The sequence below is a fragment of the Bos indicus genome, chromosome 11 (genome assembly GCF_029378745.1).
Source record: "Bos indicus isolate NIAB-ARS_2022 breed Sahiwal x Tharparkar chromosome 11, NIAB-ARS_B.indTharparkar_mat_pri_1.0, whole genome shotgun sequence".
NCBI classification, from domain to species: domain Eukaryota; kingdom Metazoa; phylum Chordata; class Mammalia; order Artiodactyla; family Bovidae; genus Bos; species Bos indicus.
Window position 1 is genome coordinate 46031237 of NC_091770.1, and position 27672 is coordinate 46058908.

The 27672-nt window shown below is 46.7% G+C and overlaps 1 pseudogene; it reads right to left on the reverse strand.

Moving 5' to 3' along the window:
- Positions 1–27672, reverse strand: part of LOC109565555 (large ribosomal subunit protein eL43-like) — a 32806-nt pseudogene that overhangs the window by 4783 nt on the left and 351 nt on the right.

Sequence of the window (27672 nt, forward strand, 5' to 3'; positions counted from 1 at the left end):
GTTTGGTTAGTTAGCACCTGAGACAGGCTTGACGAACATCTTCCCAAGTGGCCTGGACCTGAAGCCCTTTCACAGGCCTCTCGGAACCTGGCCTTCTCCAGGCTCACTCCACGGGGTCCCAGAGATCTTTTCCAGCCCTTTCTCCTGGCCTACATTATTTACAAGTGTCAAGTAACAACAGTTAATAATTAATGGACAAAAGAGGCCTCGTTAAAGGCCTGGGGCTGCTTCAGGCAGAAGAGACTATCTCAATGTCCAAATGAAGAACCCTGGTGTCCAAAACAGAGACAGAGGAAACATTTAAAGAGAGCGAGAGAAAAATAAATAAATAAAAATAAAGACAGCGAGAAAGGAAAGAAGCTGTGAACTAGACCCAGCGTGACTGGTGGCTCAGATGGTAAAGCGTCTGCTTACGATGAGGGAGACCCGGGTTCAGTCCCTGGGTTGGGAAGATCTCCTGGAGAAGGAAATGGCAACCTACTCCAGTATTCTTGCCTGGAAAATCCCATGGATGGAGGAGCCTGTTAGGCTACAGTCCATGGGGTCGCAAAGGGTCAGACACGACTGAGCGACTTCACTTTCACTTTCACTGCTGGGAATGGAGAGCTGGGTTGAGGGGATTAGAAGAGACATGCCTGGTGTGAGTGTTTTAGTTGATCAGTCTTGTCCGACTCTTTGAGACCCTACTGTGGCCAACCAGGCTTATTTGTCCATGGAATTCTCCAGGCAAGAATCCTGGAGTGGGTTGCCATTACCTTCTCCAGGGGATCTTCTTGACCCCCATGGCAGGCAGATTCTTTACCACTGAGCCACCGGGGAAGCCCAGAAAGATGCCTCCGGGGTTCCAAAGAAAGGAGGCCAGGTTGGATCTCCAGTAGAAGCAGCTTGAAACTGGAAGAGCTAGGTAGAAGGACCTATTTATTAGGAATTTCAGAAAGATGCCCAGTACACTGGACCTGTTCTCCTGGACAAAGCCAGGAGAAGTTTCCTTATTTTTATTTTTTAAAATATATATTTACTTATTTGGCTGAACTGGGCCTTAGTTGCAGCACTTGGGGTCTTCGATCTTTGTTGCAGCACGTGGGATCTAGTTCCCTGACCAGGGTTCGAATCCATGCCCTCTGCATTGGAAGCTGGAAGTCTTGGCCACTGGACCACCAAGCAAGTCCCTCAGAAGCAGTTTCTATGGTGGGTAACTGGTGAGCTAGTTATTTATTCCATTAATGTTTAGTGGGCATATCTTTGGGTCAGACCCTATGTCATGAAAAGTCATTCTGATTAAAGGCAGAGGACTTAAGTGACTTGAGACTTTTACTAGAGATCTTTCAGGAGGCACTGATACTTTCTCCAGCTTTTCTGGGAAGGTGGTGGAAAAGCAGAATGCCTTTCCCACCTCCCAGATTCAGGGGGCTCCAGGAGAGAGGGGCACCTCTTTCTTTGGGAAGCAGCTTCTGTACTTGCCCAGCAGAGGGCGGCTGGAACCTGGACACTATGGTTCCAGCCACCAGCTTTAGGACACCAGACAGATGGGATCCTAGCCCCCTCGCTGCCCACTGCAGGTTGGGCGTGATGCCCACTTGCTGGCAGCGATACCGTAGAGAGACAGGAGGCACCGGGAGGTGTCAGAGATGCTGTTTTGAATTCTCTCTAAGCTGTGTCACTTCTGCCTTGTGTAGGCTCAGTCTTGGTGCCTTGCCAGGCTCGTCTTCTCTAGCCTGCTGAGCGAAGGGTCATTTCCTTCTCAGGGCAGCCTGCTCACCCTGTTTCTAGCCACTGTTGAAAAATCGTTTTGTTCCAGGACACAGACTCCTAGAGCCCCAGAGGTGGGAGGAACTTGCGGTGCTCCTTGTCCAGGAGCTGACATTTCAAATAATTTCAGAGGCAGGTGGGGAGTAGAGCCTCAGTTTGTGATGCCAACTTAGGGTGAGATGGTGGCCATGGTGAACTGGAGAGCCCAGATTTGTGCAAAGTCACCTCTATTCAAGTATTTTTCTTCTTTAAAAAAAGAAACAATTATTATTATTAATCATTTTTGGAGACACCATGTGGCATATAGGATCTTAGTTCCCAGACAAGGAATTGAAACCATGCCCCCTGCATTGGAAGTGAAGAATCTTAACCACTGGACCACCAGGGAAGTCCCAAAATGGTTTTCTAATTACAAGTAAAATAAAGCATGGCTTTGGGCTGTGTCAGGATGCTGGCTGCCAGGTCTTCCCCAGCTTGGGGAAAGAAAGGTGGAACTATTTGCCCAGAACAGGGCCCGATTCCCTTTCCCAGGCAAATCCACTCTCTTCCATGATGTTTGTCCCTTGGGGGCGCAGGGTAACCGTATGGAGTGGCAGCAGTTGGGGACAACTTGGGCTCCCAGCTCGGGTTGCCCCGAGGCTACTCATCAATCCTGGATTGCTTCATTTCCTTCCTTGGCCACCGCTCCCCTGTTTGGAGCAGGCAGCCTCCCCCAGAGCACAGGGCACTCCTTTTCCTCGCGGTGAGTCACAACCTCGGAGCTGACTTGGGGCCAGCCTGACTCCTCAGAGTCAGGAGCCTCTCCGCCCACTGCTTTTTCCAATGAATACCTCTAGCTGTGGGCCTCCGCTTCCTCCAGCCGCCTCCCTATGGCTGGGCCCTTTTATTTACTCAGGGTTGTTTTTTTTTTTTCTCCTTGAAACGAGGTCCTATGGAGAAGTGCCTAGGAGCTTTTCAAACTTGATCCCTCAGATCCCAAGGAGAAATAAGGATTAGAAGCATAAAGGGCTGCTTTCCCATCATGAGCAAAGGTCACTACACATGCTTGGGTGTGGATTTTTAAAAAATGCAATCACAGGAGCTTCCCTGGTGAATCAGTGGTAAAGAATCTGCCTGCCAATGCAGGACACATGGGTTCAGGTTCAATCCCTGATCCGAGAAGACCCCATATGCCTCAGAGCAGCTAAGCCTGTGTGCCTACTGAAGCCTGCCTGCCCTGAAGCCCATGCTCTGCAACAAGAGAAGCCACCATAATGAGTAACCTGTGCACCGCAACTGGAGAGTAACTCCAGCTCTCTGCAGCTAGAAAAAAGCCTTCGTAGCAAGGAAGACCCAGCACAGCCAAAAATAAATAAATAAATAAAATTCTTTAAAGGGATTTCTCCGGTGGTGAAGAATCCACCTTGCAATGCAAGGGACACCGGTTTGATTGACCCCTGGTCTGGGAAGATCCCACGTGCGGTGGGGCAACTATGCCTGTGTGCCACAACTACTGAGCCTGTGCTCTGGAGCCCTTGAGCCACAAGTACTGAGTCGACACTCTGCAACTACTGAAGCCCACACACCCTAGAGCCCACATTCCATAACAAGAGAGTCAGCCCAATGAGAAGCCCACTCACTGTAACTAGAGAGCAGCCCCAGCTCTCCGCAACTAGGGAAAGTTCCCTCACTGCAACGAAAACTCAGTACAGCCATAAATAAATAATTAATTATTTTTAAAAATCCAATCATATACTTTTGAGTCAGGCCCTGCGCTCTATGGGAGGATTGACAGGCCACCTGGGCTCTGTGGGGATACTCCATTAGGGCGTGACACTTTCCCTTCAGCCTCTGGGAGTAGCAGGAACTCCCAAATAGCAGGAATGGGGCTGTGGTCCCTTTACCAGTCACAGAGATATACTGGGACCTGGGGCAAGTATTTACAACAGTCCCGTGAAGAATGCCGGCTCTTTCTCACCATGATTAATCCCTTGAGGATTAGCCCCAACTAACCCCATTGTCATGGAGCGCCTGCTTGCAACACCTCCCAAGCTGAAGTGTAAAGATGACTAGGTTCCCGAGAATCAGGTCTCAAAAGAACACAGTCTTGAGAATATCATTTGAGAGGAGGAAATAAGGACCAAAAAAAAAAAAAAAAAACCCTAATGAGATTAGTTACCTGCAGGGCATAGTGGGAACAGGATAAAAGGAAGAAGGAAATTAAGAAGAATGACACTTCTCTGAAATAGCTTTTTGTTCTGACTTGCTTTTGGAACCATTGTAATTATTTTGAAATATTACATATTTCAAAAATAAGTAAAAATGTAATAAAAAAAATCACAAGGATGGGGAAAACCCTAAGACTGGATAGAGAAATAAGCAAAGTCCTTTGACTTCTATCTTACCAATTTATAGTAAATAACCTATCCCGTGCTGTGTCTTAAACATTTACCTATAGTTTTGTTTAACGTCTGCAGCATCTCTAAATTGTAGGTACTATTACCATCCTAGTTTTACAAGACAGGAAGTCATACCCCAGTGGCATTAAGGAAGCGCCCAAGGTCCCAGAGTCTTGAACTCAGATTTTGTATCAGATTTGTGATAGATCTCAGTTCTGAGGTCCTGTTATATATTCAGCTCCATGCCAGGCACAGAAATATAAGTTGGTGTCTCTGGGGTTCCGGGAATTTGTGATCTCAGTGATAAACATTTAACATGACAAAGCTATAAAAATAGGGAAATGAATGAGCCCCTTATTCATAAAGATTTAAAAGGATAAAAAATTTTAGGAGTGCTACGTCCTCCTATGTGGGTTGACTTCCTAGAGGAGATGGGATTTGAATGGCATTTTGGAGGCAGAATTCAAGTAGATGTAAAACAAGGGCGAATGAATTGCAGGCAACAGAACCCCTGGGAGCAGAGGTGTGGAGAGGGACTTGGTGTGTGGAGAGCCAAGGAAAAGACCAGCCTTTGCACAAGAATAGACAACACAGAAGGGCACTTTACGACTCTCTAGGGTACCTCTTAAAAACAGTTCAAAGAAAAAAAAAAGTTCAAAGTATAACAGAAGAAAGTGGATTCTCAGCCCCTCAAAATTAGCCCTTTGCATTGTTAATCAACTGTGTTATTATTCAATCGCTAAGTCGTGTCCGACTCTTAGCATTCCCATGGACTTCATGCAGCCCGCCAGGCTTCCCTGTCCTCCACAGTCCATTGAGTAGGTGATGCTACAATCTTTCCCAGCATCAGGGTCATTTTGTACTCCAATATAAAATAAAAATTTCTTTTAAAAGTTAGCCCTTTGGTTGCTGCATATTAATATTGCCTAGTTCCTTTCCTTTGGAGAAGGCAATGGCACCCCACTCCAGTACTCTTGCCTGGAAAATCCCATGGATGGAGGAACCTAGTAGGCTGCAGTCCATGGGGTCGCTAAGAGTCGGACACGATTGAGCGACTTCACTTTCACTTTTCACTTTCATGCGTTGGAGAAGGAAATGGCAACCCACTCCAGTGTTCTTGCCTGGAGAATCCCAGGGACGGAGGAGCCTGATGGGCTGCTGTCTGTGGGGTCGCACAGAGTCGGACATGACTGAAGGGACTTAGCAGCAGCAGTTCCTTTCCAATTACTGGGCTCAGAGGGATGACTAGGAAACTGCTGTGCTGCTAAGTCACTTCAGTTTTGTCTGACTCTTTGACCCTGTGGACTGTAGCCCACCAGGCTCTTCTGTCCATGCAGGTTTCTCCAGGCAAGAATATCAGAATGGGTTGCCATACCTTTCTCCAGGGGATCTTCCTGACCCAGGGATCAAACTAGCATCTCTTAGGTCTCCTTCATTGGCAAGCGAGTTCTTTACCACTAGTGCCACCTGGGAAGCCCCTGACTAGGAAAAGGCACACAGTATATTCTGGACCTACAGACAAAAACTGTTTTTGCTTTAAGGGGAAATAGAATCTTAGTCCCTTTGGTTACTTCTGCTTTTCTATTTATACTTTTTTTTTTTTTGAAACTTTATCTTATTTTTAAATTAACTTTTATTTGTGTAAAGTTGCTTTTTCCATTTCTTCTTTTACAAGCAGAAAGAGAGGCCAGTCCCTGTATGCTGAGCTGAAAATCAGACGGTCAGCCCTGCTGCATCCTTCTCAGCTAGTTTGCAGGCAGCCCCCCAGGTGTGTAAGGAGGGGTGTTAGGGGGTAGGCTTGGGTTTCCCTGGGGGTTCAGATTATAAAGAATCTGCCTGCAGTGCAGAAGACCAGGGTTCAATCCCTGGATGGGGACGATCCCCTGGAGAAGAAATGGGTACCCACTCCTGTATTCTTGCCTGGAGAATTCCATGGACAGAGGAGCCTGGCAGACTATAGTCCATGGGGTCGCAGAGTTGGGACTGAGTCACGACTGAGCAGCTAACACACTGTTTTCTCTGAACCCATCCCCTGCTGGAGGATTTAGTACCCAGCAGGGATAAGAGAGGAAAGAAGCCTGCTGGGCAGACACCAATGCTGGGTCTAGCTGGACCGCAAGGCAGAAATATGAAGAAAAGCAAAATATGGATAGTCCTATCAGACTAATAAATGGTTAACTGTAGACTAAGTTTTCATCTGGACCAATGTTCACGTGAGTTTGAAAAATCCTTGAACCAGGGACAAACGCGACATCTGGTCCTTCAACTGCTGCCCCACCCCCAGCCCCCAGCCCCTGCCTCGAGCCATCCCCTTCTAAACAATAGGGATAATTTCATATCTCCCAGAGGGGAAAGTCTTCAGCTCTCCCCTCAGATCCTTCCATTCTTGCCCAGCCGCACTGACCCTGCTTCCCTCCCCACCTCCCAGCAAGCAGTCCCTGGCTCTGGGCGGCCACACCAGCCCCTGCTGGTCTGTATTCACACACCCCACCCCCAGTTGGGAGCACCAGGACCCTGGCAAGGCCGTGGCCTGCCTCCCCTGGGCACACCCTTCTGTCACTGTGGTTTTTCTCATCCTGTCCTACTGGTTTGTTTGTCTTTTCATCCCCCAATTCAGAGCTTAATTACAAGAGCCAAGTCTTGCTTTTTTTCTCTACTTAGAACAAGATTCAATTTTTGATAGTCTTTGTTTAATAGTTGATAAATGGTTGCTTTCCCTTAAAGCAATGGTTTCTTCAGCTTTTAAAACCACAACCCTCAGTAAGAAATGTTTTTGTACAGGGACTTCCTCATGGTCCAGTGGCTAAGGCTCCGCATTCCCAATGCAAGGCACCCAGGTTTGATCCCTGATTGGGGAACTGATCCCACATGCCACAACTAAAACTTGATACAGCCAAAGAAATTATCTGAAAAAAAAAAAGTGTTTTTTTTCCATTACAACCCAATTTATACATTCATCTACACACACAGCCACAATCATGAGTTTCAAGAAATAGCACTTACTCTTGTTGGATGAAAGTGAAAGTGAAAGTGAAGTCACTCAGTCGTGTCCGACTCTTTGTGACTCCATGGACTGTGGCCTACCAGGCTCCTCCATCCATGGGATTTCCCAGGCACTAGTACTGGAATGGGTTGCCATTTCCTTCTCTGATATTTTCTCCTTTATTCCATTTTATTCCTAAGTGCTTTGTTGGGACTTGCATGTGGAAAGCCACAGTCTGAGAGCAGAAGAGAAAGGCTTCCCTTCCAGCCAAGATCAGATTAGGATTAAGCTGTAACAAATGAGGGTCTCTGCCAACTCTGACGTGTAGATAAGGGTCTTGGCCTCATTATGAAGCAGGGCCCCAGGTTGGCTTAGTGGCTACATATTGCAATCATGCTCTGGCCTGGACCTGCCCTTTGCAGCTTTCTCATCCAGTCTTTTCTGTCTTCCCTTCATTCCTTTACCAGAGTCACCTCCATGGACAGAGGAGCCTGGCAAGTTGCAGTCCATGGGTAGGCAAAGAGTCAGACACAGCTGAGCACAAGCATTCCAACTCACAAAGACTTCCTCTCATGGTGCTCAGGGCCTCACCTATATTTCGTGCATACCTCTGTGATTGCCCTTTATCACACAGGCTTGTGAGGCAATTCTTTTTCACATGGCTTGTTGCTCAGCTGAGTGCCTGGAGCGATGCTGGCGTGATAAAGCGGGAGCACAGGAGAGCAATGTGTGAAGGAGTTGAGTTGAAGGACTGCTTTCCGGGTCCCCTGGTGCCATCTCTTCCTGATTGTTACTGGGCCAGGAGTGGCCTGAGGACTCAGGGCTGCAGTGGGGACAGGCAGGTGGGGGCAGGCTGCTATGAGCAGGTTATCAGGAGCTGCCCAGGGCAGTGAGTGGAATTCAGTGGTGAATTTTCAAAACTCAGTTATCGCCTCACTTTGCCCAGAAAGCTCATAACTTAAATCAAGACGATCAACCTGGGGTGCAGGATGAACTTTGGCACTCAGAGCCACCTCTGAGGACTGACATTCCCGGAGCCCTGATTTCAATGGTGGGTGGATGACCACCAACTCGAGGCCAGGCATCAAGAGTCTGAATGTGATCCAGGTCCTTCCCTGCTGGTACAGTCAACCCTGGGACCTTGGAGCTTCCCTCGGTCTCTTGCTGGGCCTCACCCTGAGCAGATCATGAGTATAATCCTATGCAGGAGGCAGTTAGTGCTGGGTTTCCACCTCCCACTCCAAGGTACCAATATTCCCGGTAGAAAATGTTTTGCCAACTGTCGGGAATAACAGAGATCCTGAAACATAAATAGTACATAAATCACATGATGTTGGAAAATGTAAGTCATGGTTCTACTGGTTCAGTGTTCCAGGTAACCGCACAGCTTCCATGAAGACAGAAACCACAAACACAGAGCTCCACTACACAGAGGGTCTGCCACCTCTGAAAGGAAACTGGATCAAAACATTCCAGAACATTCCAGCAGACCACTGCCTTCGTCTGGGCTCCGCTTGCCTTGTGTCTTTTGCTCTTTCAATGTCTTTCAGGGGGAACAGCGTCATGCAGTCTGTGATGCTAGGGTGTGTGTCCGTGGGGGGTGTTCAACTTTTTTTTAATGAATTTCAGCAACAGGATAGATTATAAGCAAACACAAAACTAATGAATGTTCCTCTTAACTGTTTACCTAGCTCTGGCCTCTAGTTGTTGCATTGTTTGTCACATGAAAAAGAGAACCTGCACCTTGTTTTCCAGGAGCTCATGGTGCTCATTTAAGGCAGGTCCGAGGCAGGCCTCCAGGGAGGAGCATAGGAGGGTTAGCTGCTCATAAGCGCTGTAGTCTCAGGAATGGACTGACACCTTCTGAGCTCCAGTTTCTTCTTATTCATGGGTTTAGAATTACTCCACTGTGCTCTTGGGTTTCCCAGGTGGCGCTAGTGGTAAAGAACCTGCCTGCCAATGCAGGTTGACGTAAGAGATGCAGGTTTGATCCCTGTGTTGGCATGGCAACCCACTCCAGTATTCTTGCCTGGAGAAACCCATGGACAGAGGAGCCTGGTGAACTACAGCCCATAGGGTTGCAAAGAGTTGGACATAACTGAAGCGACTTAGCATGCACACAGTACTGCACCTGGTGGCTCAGCAGTAAACTCGCCTGCCAATTCAGGAGATGAGGGTTCATGAGGTCAAAAAGAGTCAGACACGACTGAGTGACTGAACACACATGCTCACGCACACATTCATACATTACTGCACCCAGGCCTTCTGGGAAGAGGGAAATGATGGGATGTAGGTGGCAGCTAACGTTTGTGAGGAAGTCAGTAACTTTCTCAAGTGACCTTTGAGGCTGCTGCCTTCAGAGCAGGGAAGGGAGGTGGTGGGAAACAGCCAGACTGGGCTGACTAGATTTTTCCCGTGGTGAATCAATGGACAAGAAAGCCGGATGGACAGAGGAGAGCGCCAGGCAGCCAGAACCTTCTGGATTGTGCCCTACTGTGGGCAGCAGTTGTTGAAGGAGTCTTCATGAAAGTCATGGTCTAGCTGATTAGTCTGGGCACCTGTGTAGCTTGGTTGGAAGTGGGATGAGGCTAGGAGCTGCGGTTGAGTGGCTAGACTTAGGGAGGAGGGAGTGAGAAAGGAGTGGGTGTGAGAGAGTGGCCACAGGAGGAGTCAAAATTGGGTTTCAGGACTTCCCTGGTCATCCATTGGCTAAGACTGAGTTCCCAATGCAGGGTGCCAGGTTCAATCCCTGGTTGGGGAACTAAATCCTACATGCCACAACTAAATACCCCACATGCTGTAAACAAGACCTGGTGCAACCAAAGGAAAAAAAAAAAAAGTATTTTAGTTGGGTTTCTGCACGTGCTTTGCCAAGCCCCCACCCCCACTGTGGCTCCTCCCACCCCACCTCCCACCACCTGTCTTCTCCCTGCCTTTGCCTTTCCCCTGCAGTCCTTCTGTCTCCACCCCACCCCCCTCCCCACACCAGTCCTGTATGTCCTGCCACCCAAGTTGGGGCACATAGGCTCAGCCTATGCTTCAAGAGGCTGTTCATGCCACCTGGTAGGTGCTCCCAATCCGGCTCTGATTAGGGTCATGAGCAGCGGGAGGAGCAGGCGGCTCTTTCTTTAGTCTGTGAGTGAGAAAAGCTTCTGCTGGTTAGACCTCACAGGAAGCTGGAGCCAGGGGGTAGCATCTGACATATGGGTGCAGCACTATGGGCTGGGTGAGAAAGGGAGGTGACACCTCTGGGCTGTTGAGGCCGGCTGCGCCTTCTATGCCAGGCCAAGGAAATCAGGTCACCCTTCCCCTCTCTTTGCTAGATGCTGCTTCAGAGAGATAAAAGAAATATTCATAGGCTAGCTGGCTCAGGCAAGGCATCTAGGTGAGGGTCTCAAACCAGTGGCCCACAGGGCCATCCCCCTGCAGATGGGTTTTGCTTGGTCCACAGTGGTGGTTTAGTCGCTAAGTTGTGTCCAACTTTTGCGACGCCGTGGACAGGCTCCTCTGTCCATGGGATTCTCCAGGCAAGGATACTGGAGTGAGTTGCCATTTCCTCCTTCAGGGGGTCTTCCCTATCCAGGGATCGAACCCAGTCTCCATGCAGATTCTTTATCGACTGAGCTAAGAGGGTCCACAGGGATCCTCCTAATCTTTTATACATGTCCTTGTCCCCTTTCTGCCTTATTTGCCTTCCTTGTCTTGCTCCTGAGTTTATGAATTTACTGGCCTCATCCTAAGAAACACAAAGATGCTCCAGGAACTTGTGACATGACTGGGAAAACAAGACTAACACACAGACCAAGAGGGCTGAGTGTGCCAGATCCAGATATTTGGGAGTTTAGATGAGAGATCTCCCATGGAGATTACCATAGAGGAATGTGTAGCGGAGAATTGCATACTGAGCCTCGATGGAAGAGGAATGTCAGGATGGAGGGCAGGGAGGAATGTCCCAGGATTGAAAAGGACAGGAGGGGCAGCCTGGAGAAGTTTCGCTGGGTTGGGCTTCATTCCACACACAGCAGGGGGCACCTTTGAGATGTTAGCATAAGGGATTGATGATTGGAGGCACAGAAGAATCCAGGAAATGTGGGTGGGGCGGGAGCTGAAAAGAGGTACCAATTTGTGAGAAAGTCTGAAGGAGGTAAAGACTGGGTGTTGTGGAAGCTGAAGGCTTCAAAGCATCTTAGAGACAGCTGCATACTAAGTCGCTTCAGTCGTACCTGACTCTTTGCAACTCCACGGGCTGTAGCTCGCCAGGCTTCTCTGTCCCTGAGATTCTCCAGGCAAGAATACTGGTGTGGGTTGTCATTGCCTCCAGGGAATCTTCCCCACCCGGGATCGAACCCCAGTCTCTCTGTCTCCTGCATTGGCAGGCGGGTTCTTTACCAGTGCCACCTGGGAAAGCTATTGAGTCATGAAAATGGGGAAGTCGTCAGAAGGGGGCTGCTTGGGGTAGGGGTGAGAAGTTGAGAAATTGTGGTTGAAATTCATTTGATGGACAAAATGGGCAGCTGGCATTTAGATCTGTGGACCTGGAGATGGAGGTGGTGATTTAGGGACTACACTGAGATTTCGAAGGGAGATGTTGGGAGAGAGAAGGAGGTGTGCAAAAAAGGGAGAGGCCCTGGGGAAGAAGACCAGTGTGGAATTGGAGGAGAGAGCACACTGATGTCAGCGGAGAGGACAATCAAAAGAAAGAGGTCCACTGACATCATCAAGTACGAGGATTCAGGGAGAGCAGAGCAGAGCAAAGGCTGGGGTTTTAGAGCTAGGGCATGGCAGAAATTTTGGCCGGCGTGGAGAAGATGACCACATATTTCACAATCAAACAGACAGCATGGTGGAGAAGAGGCTCTTTATCTCTAGGAGCTCGTGGTAGATAAAAGTGATGTCATCAATTTGCTCGTCCACAGCACAGCAAAGCCAATTTACCCAGATACAGAGTTGTGACGAAGGAAGGCACAGCATTAATTTGCAAGGCCCCAGGTTCAGTGGGTAAAGAATCTGCCTGCCATGCAGGAAATGTAGGAGACGCGTGGGTTTGATCCCTGGTGTAGGGGTATTCCCTAGAGGAGGGCATGGCAACCCACTCCCATATTCTTGGGAGAATCCCATGGACACAAGGACCTGGCAGACTACGTTCCATAGGAAGATTCAGACAGGACTGAAGTGACTGAGCTCACACACACACACAGTAAGACTACTGGGAGTTTGTGCCCCAACATTTGGGGTGAGGGGTGCAGGGGACGTGACTTTCTTCTGATTGGTTTGTGATGAAGTAACCAGATGATGTTTCAGGAATTTTGGTAATCTACCTTCTGGTTCCAACCAGTCTGGGGATCTAGTGCCTAGTCTCAGCTCAGCATGTAGTCATCATCCTCCACTTGGGTCAGCAGGGGCGGGGTCGGGGGAGGGTCTTAGTTTTGGCAGAAAACTCTAATAAGATAGTGTCAGATTGTGATGTATATCCCTTGAGGAGGAACTAGGACCTTGTTTTATCACTGAGCTATTGTCATTACTTTTCTCCTTTAACTGCTCCTTTGTTTCTGCATTTCCTCACTTCCCTGCTAAGTAATGACTTGTTCCTGCTCTGGAACTCAGGGACGTTCTAGTAGACTAAAGCCTTTTTTCTACAAACAAGAGACAGGGGTGACAGAGATTTTGTACCTAGGAGGGCCCTGCAGGGTCCTGCTTGGTGTCAGTGACTGTAAGAACAAAAGGAGATTTATGGAAGTTTGAAGGCAGAAGGAGATAGTGGTGAGAAAAGTACTGAATCTACTAAGGAGAGAGGATAAAATGAAGAAAGGACCCAGATGTGGTGGAGGGGATGGATGGAGATACTAAGCTTGGATTTCACAATAGGCTGCATTCCCCCATCCTTCATCTTGGGCCCTGTCCTGGGTCCCCCACACTGTCCATGGTTCTCACTCTTGGGCTTAGGCAGCAGAGGGAAGTCAGGCAGCTGGTCAGGTGATGTTACAAGTCCAAGCTCACTCTGCTTGCTTCACAATAGGCCAATAAATCAGGTGTTGAGGCAAGGAATAACAACTTTATTCAGAAAGTTGATAGACCGAGAAGATGGTGGACTAGGGTTCCCCAAGGGTCTCCCAAGGGCCTCCCTGGTGGCTCAGATTGTAAAGAATCTGCCTGCAATGCAGGAGAATTGTGTTTGATCCCTGGGCCAGGAAGATCCCCTGGAGAAGGAAATGGCAATCCACTCCAGTATTCTTGCCTGGAGAATCCCATGGACAGAGGAGCCTGGGGGGCTACAGTCCATGGGGTCACAAAGAGTTGGACACAACTGAGCAACTAACACAAACAGGGTCCCCCAAAACCATCTTATGATGTCTGAATGCCAGTTTCTTTTCTAGAACAGAGAAGGGGAGGAGGTAAGGAAGTAGAGTAAAAAAGCCATAAGTCTTGCAAAATATCTCTTGGAATGGCTAGCCCTGGGGTAGGGATGTGTTCAATTCTTTTCTGCAACCATTCACAGGTAGGCAGGGTCAGATTGCCTCTTTGTGAGCCAAACAAAGGCATTTTAATATTCAGGCAGAGGAAGAGCTCCTGTGACAGGCCATTCTGTCAATACTTACAGGTAGTCATGATCAGAACAAAAGCATTTAGAAGCAAAGGTTAAAGTGAAAGAAGCATATTCAACGTGGAGTCCGAATTTGCTCTTCCCTGTCACAGTGAGGCACTCTTGGGGACAGCAGTGTGTGTTAGTCACTCAGTCATGTCCAATTCTTTGCGACCCCGGGGGCTGTAGCCCACCAGGCTCCTCTGTTCATGGGATTTCCCAGGAAAGACTACTAGAGTGGGTTGCCATTTCCTCCTACAGGGTACCTTTCCCACCTAGGGATCAAACGCCCGTCTCCTGCATCGCCACAGGCAGATTCTTTACTGTCTGAGCCACTAGAATAGGGGAGGATGTTCTTAGTTCAGGACTGGGACCCAGAGCAGCACCAGCAATGATTCCTTTTCCATCTTGTCCTGGATTCCTCCCTCCTTTCTAAGAAGCTCCCATCAGAAACGGTGCCTAGATATTGTCCAAAGGTTTGAAAACATCAGTAAAGCCCTCTGATTGGCCCCTGTTTTAGGCGCCCCAGGCACAGACAAACAGGAAGTAAAAGTGGGTAACCACGAGGAAGGTGGGGGCGATGCCTGGGTTAATCATCAGAGTTCTTGGCAGCAAGATCTCAGCCAGCCTGGGCTGAAGCAGCAAGTAGCTACAGTTCTAAAGTTTTCAGTGGCAGAACCTGTCTCTTCAGAACCTGGTTACCCACACTGACCCCATAACAAGCACCATGCCAACAGGCCCTGTGGTCATAGGAACATCAACAAGCAAGGAGGTGACTGGGAGGGTGACCTCATTGGAAAAGCAAACACACACCCTGAGGGGAAGGAGACGAGTGTGTTCACAGCTGTGCTGGGCTGGGGATACTGTTCTGGAGAGTGCAGGGAGGGAAGGGTGGATGGATGGATGGAGAGTGGACTTGGTCTAGATTGGAAGGGACAATGTGAAGGAAAAGACAGATTTGTGCAGGAATTACAAGAGCCAGAAGGGGAAAAAAAAATTAACTGCTGAGGATGACAGTCTAAAGGTCTCATTCTTACTGCGAGTTCAGAGATGCTAAAGAGGGAGGTCGATATTGATGAAGGAGATGTAGGTGGGCTATTAGGCCACTGACCACATGTAACCCGAAGGAGATCTGAAACATCCTGAACCTTGAAACTGACATTTTCTCTTACAGGCTCACAGGTGGGCGTCTAAATGGTACAGTTTGGCAATACCATATAAATGAGAACATTGACATAGCCTATGACCCAGCTACTCCACCTGTGCTAGAATACACACACACACACACACACACACACACACATATTATGATTGATTGTTACTCAGCTTTTAAAAGAATCAAGGAGTTCCATATCCAGGTGGTGCTAGTGGTAAAGAACTCGCCTGACAATGCAGGAGATGCAAGAAACATGGGTTCAAACCCTGGGTCAGGAAGATTCCCTGGAGTAGGAAATGGCAACCCAGTCCAGTATTTCTGCCTGGAAAATCCCATGGACAGAAGAGCCCGGTGGGCTACAGTCCATAGGGTTGCAAAGAGTCAGACACAACTGAGCACACACACATATATGGTGACATGCAGAGGTATCTAAACATGTTAAGTGAAAAGAACCAGTTGTATAACTGTGTGTGGTAGGATTTCACTTGATGAAAAAGAGAAAAATGGGGGAATTCCCTGGCAGTTTAGTGGTTAGGACTCTGCATTTTCACTGCTCAGGGCCTGGGATCAAACCCTTGGTTGGAGAACTAAGATCCCACAAGCTGCATGGAAAAAAAAAAAGGTATATATTTTATATCATAGAAAAATATAAATACTTTCTATGTTTGTATTACAAGGAATTTTTAAAGAAACCATTTGGGTGAGATATGATTGACATACAAAAAGATGTACATACTTAGGGACTTCCCTGGTGGTCCAGTGGCTAAGATGCCACACTCCCAATGCAGGGGGCCGAGGTTCAATCCCTGGTCAGGGAACTAGATCGCATGTGCTACAACTAAGAGTTCGAATGACACAACGGAAGATTCTTCACGTTGCAAAAAAGATCCTGGTGCAGCCAAGTAAATAAACAGTTTTTTTTTTTTTTTAAGCTGTACATATTTAATTATATTAAATAATGTCATGAGTTCACAAGGAACTCAATAGTAGTTATTTTGGGGGTTAGATAAGAAAACTGAGGTTTCAAGCAGAGGCACTTTTTAACTCAAAACTCTTCTGTAGGGTGTAGTGTTTTTAATTTAATTTTTAAATTTCATGTTGGAGTATAGTTGACTAACAATATTTTAGTCCAGCAAAGTGATTTAGTTACACATATAAATGTATCTATTCTTTTTCAAATTCTTTTCCTATTCAAGTTATTATAGAGTATTGAGCAGAGTTCCTTTTGCTATACACTAGGTCCTTGTTGATTATTCGTATAAAATAAAGCAGTGTGTACATGTCCATCCCAAACTCTGTAAGTATCCTTCCTCTCTACCCTCCCCCTCCCACCATAAGTTCCTTCTCTAAGTCTGTGAGTCTGTTTCTATTATGTTAATAACTTCATTTGTATCATTTTTTTAAAAGATTCCACATATAAATATCATATGATATTTGTCTTTCTCTGTGTGACTTACTTCACTTAGTATGATAATTTCCAGGTCCACCCATGTTGCTGCAAATGGTATTAGTTCATTCTTTTTAATGGCTGAGTAATATTCCATTGTATATATGTATCACATCTTCTTTATCCATTCCTCTGTTGATGGACATTAAGGTTGCTTCCGTGTCTTGGCTACTGTAAACAGTGATGCAGTGAACATTGGAGTGTAGGTATCTTTTATGGTTTTCTCTGTATATTCCAGGAGTGGAATTGCAGGGTCACATGGTAGCTCTATTTTTAGTTTTTTAAGGAATATCCATCCTGTTCTCCATAGCGGCTGTACCAATTTACATTCCCACCATGTACGGTATAGTTTTTAACATGTGTATGTATTATTTAGCCTAATCATTTCAGTGACCGCAGTTTGATAATGAAAATCTGATAAACATGAATTCTCATGGGGACAATGGAGACGGAAATGGCAACCCATTACAGTGTTCTTGCCTGGAGAGAATCCCCGTGGACAGAAGAGCCTGGTGGCCTGGGCTACAGTCCATAGAGTAGCAAAGAGTCAGACATGACTGAAGCGACTTAGCCTGCACAAGGGGACAATGGAACAGAGTACTTCCAACTGAGGTCTGTCTTTTTGGTCTCTCTCTATTGTCTGGCCTGAAAGCTGTACCCCTAAAAGTTACTCCTCTGGTTTACATTGGAGGCAACCCTAAGTGCTGGGAAGAACGTTGGGTCTGGAGTCATTCATTCATTCCCAGCCTGCCAGGGCTTCCTGTGCCAGCCAGCATTCCAGGTTCTGTTCCCCTACTCACGATGTGGTCATGGGCTCTCAGGTTCTCATTTCCTTGTACAGTAAGGTGTAAATACTGGTTCTCAGGACTTCCCTGGTAGTCAAGTAGTTAAGAATCCTCCTTCCAATGCAGGGGGCTCGGGCTTGATCCCTGGTCCAGGAACAAAAATATCACATGCCGAGGGGCAATTAAGCTCTCACTCCGGAGCTTGAGAGCTGGTGCGCTGTAACTACTGAGCTAGCATTCCAGAGTATGTGAGCCGCAACTACTGAGCCCACACACCGAAACTTCTGAAGCCTGTGTGCGTAGGGCCCCAACTCTGCAACAAGGGAAGCCACGGGAATGAGAAGCCCGTGCACTGCAACTAGAGTAGCCCCGACTCACCACAACTAGAGAAAGACTGCTGGCAGCAAGGAAGACCCAGAAAAACCAGAAATAAATCCGAAGGAAAGAAGGACAGAAACAAAGTTTCAGAAGGTACCTGGAACCAGTAGGGTAAGACCCCTATATACATATTCAGTTCAACTCAGTTCAGTTCAGTCGCGTCCGATTCTCTGCGACCCCATGAACCGCAGCACTCCAGGCCTCCCTGTCCATCACCAACTCCTGGAGTTTACACAAACTCATGTCCATTGAGTTGGTGATGCCATCCAACCATTTCATCCTCTGTCTCCCCCTTCTCCTCCTGCCATCAATCTTTCCCAGCATCAGGGTCTTTTCAAATGAGTCAGCTCTTCGCATCAGGGGGCCAAAGTATTGGAGTTTCAGCTTCAACATCAGTCCTTCCAATGAACACCCAGGATTGATCTCCTTTAGGATGGACTGGTTGGATCTCCTTGCAGTCCAAGGGACTCTCAAGAGTCTTCTCCAACACCACAGTTCAAAAGCATCAATTCTTCAGTGCTCAGCTTTCTTTATAGTCCAACTCTCACATCCATACATGACCACTGGAAAGATCATAGCCTTGACTAGATGGACCTTTGTTGACAAAGTAATGTCTCTGCTTTTTGATATGCTGTCTAGGTTGGTCATAACTTTCCTTCCAAGGAGTAAGTGTCATTTAATTTCATGGCTGCAATCACCATCTGCAGTGATTTTTGAGCCCCCAAAAATAAAGTCTGTCACTCTTTCCACTGTTTACCCATCTATTTGCCATGAAGTGATGGGACCAGATGCCATGATCTTTGTTTTCTGAATGTTGAGCTTTAAGCCAACTTTTTCACTCTCCTCTTTCACTTTCATCAAGAGGCTTTTAGTTCTTCTTCTCTTTCTGCCATAAGGGTGGTGTCACCTACATATCTGAGGTTATTGATATTTCTCCCAGCAATCTGGATTCCAGCTTGTGCTTCATCCAGCCCAGCATTTCTCATGATGTACTCTGCATAGAAGTTAAATAAGCAGGGTGACAATATACAGCCTTGACATACTCCTTTTCCTATTTGGAACCAGTCTGTTGTTCCATGTCTAGTTCTAACTGTTAGTTCCTGACCTGCATACAGGTTTCTCAAGAGGCAAGTCAGGTGGTCTGGTATTCCCATCTCTTGAAGAATTTTCCACAGTTTGTTGCGATCCACACAGTCAAAGGCTTTGGCATAGTCAATAAAGCAGAAATAGATGTTTTTCTGGAACTCTCTTGCTTTTTCGATGATCCAGCGGATGTTGGCAATTTGGTCTCTGGTTCCTCTGCCTTTTGTAAATCCAGCTTGAATATCTGGAAGTTCACATTGCACGTATTGCTGAAGCCTGGCCTGGAGAATCTTGAGCATTACTTTACTAGCGTGTGAGATGAATGCAATTGTGTGGTAGTTTGAGCATTCTTTGGCATTACCTTTCTTTGGGATTGGAATGAAAACTGACCTTTTCCAGTCCTGTGGCCATTGCTGAGTTTTCCAAATTTGCTGACATATTGAGTGCAGCACTTTCACAACATGATCTTTTAGGATTTGAAAGAGTTCAACTGGAATTCCTTCACCTCCACTAGCTTTGTTTGTAGTGATACTTCCTAAGGGCCACTTGACTTCACATTCCAGGATGTCTGGCTCTAGGTGAGCGATCATACCATCGTGATTATCTTGGTCGTGAAGATCTTTTTGTACAGTTCTTCTGTGTATTCTTGCCACCTCTTCTTAATATCTTTTGCTTCTGTTAGGTCCATACCATTTCTGTCCTTTATCGAACCCATCTTTGCATGAAATGTTCCCTTGGTATCTCTAATTTTCTTGACGAGATCTCTAGTCTTTCCCATTCTATTGTTTTCCTCTATTTCTTTGCACCTATCACTGAGGAAGGCTTTCTTATCTCTCCTTGCTATTCTTTGGAACTCTGCATTCAAATGGGTATATCTTTCCTTTTCTCCTTTGCTTTTGGCTTCTCTTCTTTTCTCAGCTATTTGTAAGGCCTCCTCAGACAGTCATTTTGCTTTTTTGCATTTCTTTTTCTTGGGATGATCTTGATCCCTGTCTCCTGTACAATGTCATGAACCTCATTCCATAGTTCATTAGGCACTCTGTCTATCAGATCTAGTCCCTTAAATCTATTTCTCACTTCCACTGTATAATTATAAGGGATTTGTTTTAGGTCATACCTGAATGGTCTAGTAGTTTTCCCCACTTTCTACAATTTAAGTCTGAATTTGGCAATAACGAGTTCATGATCTGAGCCGCAGTCAGCTCCCAGTCTTGTTTTTGCTAACTGTATAGAGCTTCTCCATCTTTGGCTGCAAAGAATACAATCAATCTGATTTCAGTGTTGACCATCTGATGATGTCCATGTGTAGAGTCTTCTCTTGTGTTGTTGGAAGAGAGTGTTTGCTATGACCAGTGTGTTCTCTTTGCAAAACTCTATTAGCCTTTGCCCTGCTTCATTCTGTACTCCAAGGCCAAATTTGCCTGTTACTCCAGGTGTTTCTTGACTTCCTACTTTTGCATTCCAGTCCCCTATAATGAAAAGGACATCTTTTTTGGGTGTTATTTCTAAAAGGTCTTGTAGGTCTTCATAGAACTGTTCAACTTCAGCTTCTTCATACACATATTCAAAGTTTTCATAAATCATTGTCAGAGGCATTATCCAAAGTCACAGCAGAAAAGTTCAACTCCCTGCAGATGGTGGGGATGGAATAAATGAAATGGACAGTCCTGAAATGAATATATTTGGGGGAGGGGTAACAGTAGGTTGCCTCCAGAAATAAAGTCACTTATATAAAACTGCAAAGCATCTGTGCATAATGGATGAGACCACCAAGTCCAGAAGCATTTCATCCTAACAGATGGTGTATAGAAAACTGGGGGACACCCAAATCCAATTAGTATCCAAGCGTATTTCGTGCTCGCTTAATGCCAGGTACACGCCAAGCACTTTATTTATTTAATCCTCTGTGTGTGTGTTTAGTTGCTAAATCGTGTCTGAATTTTTTGTGACTCCATGGACTGCAGTCTGCCATGGGATTCTCCAGGCAAGTACTGGAGTAGGTTGTAATTTCCTTCTCCAGGGGATCTTCCTGACCAAGGGATCGAGCCTGTGTCTTCTGCATTGGCAGGTAGATTCTTTACCACTGAGCCAGAATGGAAGCTCATTTAATCCTGAGAACAACTCTATTATCTCCACTGTACAGAAAAGAAATGTGAGGCAGCTAGAAGTAAGGGAATTTGCCGAAGCTCACAGCATGAGAATGATACAGTGGGATGCTCATTCCATATAGTCTGACCCCAGAGGCTATGAAGTCCTCCTTAGCTAAAATGGTCTGAGTGCTTGCTGAGGAAAATCAGGCTTAAGAAACAGTGGTGGCTTTTCAACATCTGACTGAAGAAGAAGGTACTACCATATTGTTTTCTAAACTTTACAGATAACAAGTCATTATTCTTCTGTAACTGCTTCTTAAAATGTAACATGCCTATGAGTCCCACAGGGACCTTGTTAAAATGCAGATTCTACATAGAGAACAGATTTGTGGTTGCCAAGGGGGGGTGTGGGTGAGGGAAGGAATGGAAGTTTGGAATTAACAGATGCAAACTATTATATATAGAATAGATAAACAATAAGGTTCTACTATATAGCACAGGGAACTATATTCAATAACCTGTGGTAAACCATAATAGAAAATAATATGAAATACACAAACACACACATATATAACTGAATCACTTTGCTGTATAGCAGAAATCAACACATTGTAATTCAACTGTGCTTTAATAAATTTTTTTTTAATATTTATTTGGCTGCACCAGGTCTTAGTTGTGGCATGTGGATCTTTTTCCCTGGTCAGGGATTGAACCCAAGCCCCCTGAATTGGGAGCGTGACGTCTGGATGACTAGACCACCAGGGAATAAAATTTAAAAAAAAATGCAGATTCTGATTCTATAGGTCTGGGCGGGTCTGACATTCTGCCATCTCCCTTGTTACTGGTCTGAGGACCACATTTTAAGGAGCAAGGCTCTAGCCAGAGGCCAAGAGAAATGGATTTCCCCGTTGAAAAATGAACAGACTGTACTCTGTTAGAACTTCAGTCTCCTGTGAAGCCATTCCCAACAGCTGAAGCCCCTCGGAGCCCCCAAACACAGGCCCAGGCTCTTGGTTGCTCTTCCAACAGACAGCTTTTTCTCTCCAGCTTCACCCATGGAGCCCTGGGAGTCGGGGGTGCTCCTCCTGGAGCAGTTTTTCTTGCTGATTGGATCAGGTGAGTGAGGGTCCCTGAGTCGGTTTGGGGGGCGCCCATGAGAGCAGGGGACAGCCTCCTGTGCTCTGTAAATGTTTGCTTTCGAGCAGAATGATGAATAAGAGTGACCTGGATGATGAACTGTGTGGTCAGTACAGCTGCTGAGGTGGGTGGAAGGTTGACTTTGACTGTCGTGTTCAGGGCCAGTCCTCAGTGTAAAATTCTGGGTGTGAGAAGCAGTTTGTGTTTTGTGAGGGCAAAGGCTCTGGTCAGTCTTGTTGCTCTGCCAGACCCTCGCTAGACTGTTTGTTGCCTGAGTGAAACGATGAAAAGCTGGGGAAATAACGGAGCAACTGAGACCATTACTAGCTACCCGGTCTGTGGCACGGCACTGCCCTGTGGATGACTCACATCCTGCTGCCCACTCACTCTCTCAGACTGAAGCCACATCTCTCTGGCAGCGGTGGCGAGGGTCTGATCCCTTTCCCCTTCTGCCATGAGAGCATCATAACACACAGTTCCTGAGTTTCCAGCAAGTTGCCTTTCTTCTCTGCTTTCCTGGCAAGAGCTGAGAAAGTTCGGTCTTGGGGAAAACAGAGTCCTGGTTGAGGTCTCCGGACAGGCCTTACTGAAGAAGTGTGCAGGCATACCTGGCTGTCCAGAAGCTTGTTTCGGGGCCATTTCAAGCTTTAAGAACTGTGTTTTTCTGCCCTCTCTGTCTGGGTTGTACGCCGCATCTTGCCCAAGATGCAAAGATCTTCCCTTTCAAAACCAAAGGGAAGAGACTAGGAGTGGGAGCAGTCAGGAAGGAGACATATAAAAATCTAGAGTGGGTGGACCGGTCCCCCACCCCTTGTGTTGGCAGAGGAACAGACTGACCTGTTTTCCCAACATGACCAAAATCCAGCTCTTTATTGCTGTGAGTTGCTGGTTTGAGGCCATTCTCAACCAATGAGTCTCCACATCAGAGCCTGGCTGTGCGGGTGCTTGAAAGCACTCGTCCCCTACCTCCCCTCTCTGTCTGGAACTTTCCCTGGACCTTGTCAGGGCAGAGCCGAGGATACTGGGTGGTCAGTGCTGTTGGATGGGGAATGAGGAAATGTTTGAAGACAGAAGCTAGCCACACACAGAGCAGGTGGGAGAATAGTGGTGAGGATGGTGATGTGTGGTCTGTTCTTGAATTGTTGTTTTGAACCTATTTCTGGAAGAAGTGACTAGGGCCACAGCAGTGAAAGCCTGGAATCCTAACAGCTAGGCCACCAGGGAATTGCCTGGTTTTCTTTCTTGAGAAGTCTGACGAGAACAGGGTTTTCAGTAACTCTAAGATAAGGTCAGGCCACTGTATCGACTTTATTTATGGGAAGAACATGTGCTCTGATTTCCTGCCTCTTCTTACTCTGGGGAAAGGGCGGGGGCAATCTTTTTTCAAAATTTATTTTTAAATTTATTTTTTAATTGGAGTATAATTACTTTACAATGTTGTGTTGGTTTCAGCTGTACAACAGTGTGACTCAGCTATAAGTATACATATATCCCCTCTCTCTTGAGGCTCCCTCCCACCACCCCCATCCCACCCCTTTAGGTCATCACAGAGCATGGAGCTGAGCTCCCTGTGCTATACAGCAGCTTCCTACTAAAGGGGAGCAATTTTGAAGTCAGGTCTCCTAAAACTGCCTTCTTCTCTTCTAACAGGGTTGGAAGAGGCTTAAAATACAGGCTGTAAAAGCAACAGAGTTAATGAAAATAAAGAGGAAAGAAAGGGGAAGTAGATACATTAACTTAAGTGCAAAGAAGAGTCACCACATCAGGGCATCCTATTTGCCTCTGCACTTACTGACAGCCAGGGAAAACGCACTTAGACTCCAAGTTTGTGGAGTTCTTCTGGTTTAACTGTTGCTTCATTCTCTGTGCCTCAGATTCTTTGTAAAATAAGGTAAAAGGGGACTTCCCTGTTGGTCCAGTGCCTAAGACTCTGTCCTCCCAGTGCAGGGGGCCCAGGATTCGATCCCTGGTCAGGGAACTAGATCCCACATGCTGCAACTAAGAGGTTCTAATGCCACAACCAAGATCTGATGCAGTCAAATAAATAAATAAAAATAAATATTACCAAAAGAAGCATAAGAGTGATCAAGATGGTGGAGTAGTAGGAGGTGAAGATTGCTCTCTCAAAAATGAAATAAGTTAAAAAAAGAGAGAAATTAAGGTAAAAGTACATCAAGAGAGGTTTACTGGAGCGTCATGTGAGATAATACATGCAGAGCTCTTGATAGGATGCCTGGCTTTGAGTAAACAGGGTAAGTACTACAACTTCACTCATCTGTGACTACAGCCAAGCCGAGGCGGGTGGTGGGTAGGGAGGGGGTGGTTTTCCTTTACCCTAAGGCTCCCACCTTCTCTTTTCTGGATATCTCCACCCCACCCCCCACCCCCCGGCACATGCCCCCTCCAAGTCCTAATGAATGGAATCAATGGTCTCTGAAACTGCCTTGGACTGGGGCCTGGCTCCACAGTGCTCCCATCCTCCACTGCAGTTCCCCCCTCCTCTGATCAGATCATTTCCTAGATGCTTCCTTCCTGCTCAGTGAATGGTGACCTCAGACTGCAAGTCTCTCTGAGCTCAGAGAGTACACAAGGGGCCTTGCCTCTTCCTTTTGTCTGTCCCTCTGCACATCTGGTGGGGCTGGTGAGTCAGATTTCCTAGCTCTCAACAGTTCAACTCCACTCATGTGGAGTCACTGAGAGAGGGAATCATCTCCAAGAAAACTAACCCACAGTGCCCAGGCTGGTATTCAGTGGCACTCGGCACGCTGCCTTATGCAATTCTTTTGGAAGTGAGGGTGGGTGACGGATCCTTAAGCTCCTGGGCTCTGTGGCAGAGATTCACCAAAGATCCTGGGGGTGGTCAGAGTCTGGGCCAGGCCTAGGCTTCTTATTCCTAAGCCAGCAAGCCCATTCATGTGCCCTGAGCCACATATCATACCCCATCTTGCTGTCCCCAGGTTCCTGGCAGTGGGCCCCAGTTTCTCATGGGTCCCATTCTTTTTTTTTTTTTCACCTTTAAGTTCTTTTATTCTCTTCAAAAAATTATTTATTTTTAATTGGAAGATAGTGAAAGTGTTAGTCCATCAGTCATGTTCAACTCTTTGCAACCGTATGGACTGTAGCCCATCACGCTCCTATCCATGGAATTCTCCAGGCAGGAATACTGGAGTGGGTTGCCATGCCCTCCTCTGGGGATCTTCTGGACCCAGGGATTGAACCCGTATCTCCTACATTGCAGGCTAATTCTTTACCATCTGAGCCACTAGGGAAGCCCAATCTGAGGATAACCGCTCCACAATATTGTGCTGGTTTCGGCTATATATCAACAGAAATCAATCATAGGTATACATGTCTCCTTCCTCTTGAAGCTCCCTCCCACCTTCCACTCCATCTCACCCTCTAGGTTGTCATACAGCACTCGGTTTATGCCCCTGTGTCATACAGCAAATTCCCACTGGCTATCTATTTTAAAGATGGTAATGTGTATGTTTCCATGCTACTCTCTCAATTCATCCCACCCTCTCCTTCCCCTACTGTGTCCACAAGACTGTTTCCTTCCACCCCCATTCTTTATCAGCAGTGGGAGAAGTCTGAAAGAGCTTGGCTTGGATGGCAGCTCTGACATGTGACACCTACATCTCTTTAAATATGAGCTCTGCACAGTAGGCCTTCAGGTAGTTGTTGAATTTTTCAAATATTTACTTTTATTTATTTATTTGGTTGTTCCAGGTCTTAGTTTTGGCACTCAGGATTTTCTAGTTGTGGCGTGTGGGATCTAGTTTCCTGACCATGGATTGAACCCAGGCCCCCTGCCTTGGGAGTGCGGAGACTTAGCTACTGGACCATCAGGGAAGTCCCTATTTGTTATATTAAGAGTTTGGAGATTGAACCAGCCATGGATTAGACATCCTTTCTAAGGACTTTACATACGTTGATTGAGTCTTCACAACAACCCTGCTGCTGCCGCTGCTGCTGCTGCTGCTAAGTCGCTTCAGTCGTGTCGGACTCCGTGCGACCCCATAGACGGCAGCCCACCAGGCTCCCCTGTCCCTGGGATTCTCCAGGCAAGAACACTGGAGTGGGTTGCCATTTCCTTCTCCAATGCCATGAAAGTGAAAAGTGAAAGTGAAGTCACTCAGTCCTGTCCGATTTTTCTGACCCCATGGACTGCACCCTACCAGGCTCCTCCATCCATGGGATTTTCCAAGCAAGAGTACTGGAGTGGGGTGCCATTGCCTTTTCCGCAAAACAACCCTATGAAGTAGCAACTCTCAACCTCTCCACTGTTCGACCCTATGGACCATAGCCCTCTGTCCATGGGATTCTTCAGGCAACAATACTGGAGTGAGTTGCCATGCTCTCCTCCAGACATCTTCCCAAATCAGGGACTGAACCCACATCTCTTATGTCTCCTGTATTAGCAGGCAGTTTCTTTACCACTAGCGCCACCTGGAAGCCCTAAACAGATAAGGAAACAGAGATAGAGAAGGTACTTGTCCCTGGTCAAGCGACTAGTGAGTAGCAGAGCAGGTAGTTCGGGTTAACTGTCTACACATTTAACCACTAGACCAAATGGCCTTGCTAGGGTTCAAGAGAGCATGTCCAACACCTTGATTCTAACAGAAACATGATCCTTGGGATCTCTGCCCTCTTTCCTGTGTTCAGCCATAAGGTCAGAACCAGTGCCATTTGTTTGTGAACTGGTGATGCTCAAACCTCCTCTATTTTTCCATTTCAAGGCCCTGAAACTTCTTTCCACAGAACTCTACCTCTCCTCCCCATGAGAGGATGAGGCATTCAAGCCAAGAGAAGTCCAAGTCTCTAAGGGCCACACCCTACTGATCCTCTCCCCAGATGAGATGGCCAGGACCCACCCCAACCCTCACCTCTCCTGACAGCCCCATCGGCAGAGGCGCTATGAGTGCAGTCCTGAGGAGGAAGGGTATAGCCCTTCTACAGCCTGAAGATACTCACAGAATTCACATGCATTGCAAGGGGAATTGCGTGAATCTTTGCCCCAGCACTCTCCTCAAATCTCACCAAGGGGCTTGGCCTGTGCTCTCAGCTTGCTGCATATTCACCATGGCTGCCCCGCTGCCTTCAATAGAGGTTGTCCAGCAAGTGTTTGCCAACTTAAAGGGCTAGTACCACAGACTGGCAAAAGTATGTCCATGGGCAGAATGAAAAAACAAACAAACACATACCAGGGAAAGTTCTAAGTAATTGCCTTAATAACTTGCTTTGGAAATTATTGTTTTAAAATGGCAGAACACTAAAGACCTGTAACATGTCAGTCCTTTACTTTTTTCATAACCTTGCAACGAAGTAAAAGCGGAGGGAGGTGCACAATTTAAGGTGCCAGAATTACATCAGATTTGCACTCCAGGGTCAGTGCTCCTGGACATTGCCCACTTCCTTTTTTTGGCCACGACCTTGGGACTCAGAACTTTGTAAGTTACTCATATAACTCTACCAGATTTTCTAGGTAGGTCAGAGGAAACTCAGGTGGAGTTTTAAGCCTCCATAGATGAGCCAGACTTAGCAATGATTTACAATGTCTTTGTTCCTGCTATTCAGTGCCCAGCTGCTAGAGATGGCTAAAGGCCGGGAGGGCTCCAGAACATTCTAAGCCTGGTAAATATTTCTGTTGGGAATTCTTTAATCTCACTCCAAATCCTGACAAGAGACCACGGCCTTAATCTCCCCCAGCATGAGTGGATAGTCTTGATCTTAGGCCAAATAATGAAATGCCCCCAAATGTGCAAGGCAAATCTTATTAATGTCACTACAACATATATGCCATGTAGGGGCACCAGAAATCAATTTACCTAAAAATAGGAAAGTTTCCGGTGGTCCGAAGAGAACACCTCAGACACCCTTTTCCACAACAGAAAACAGGAATATTC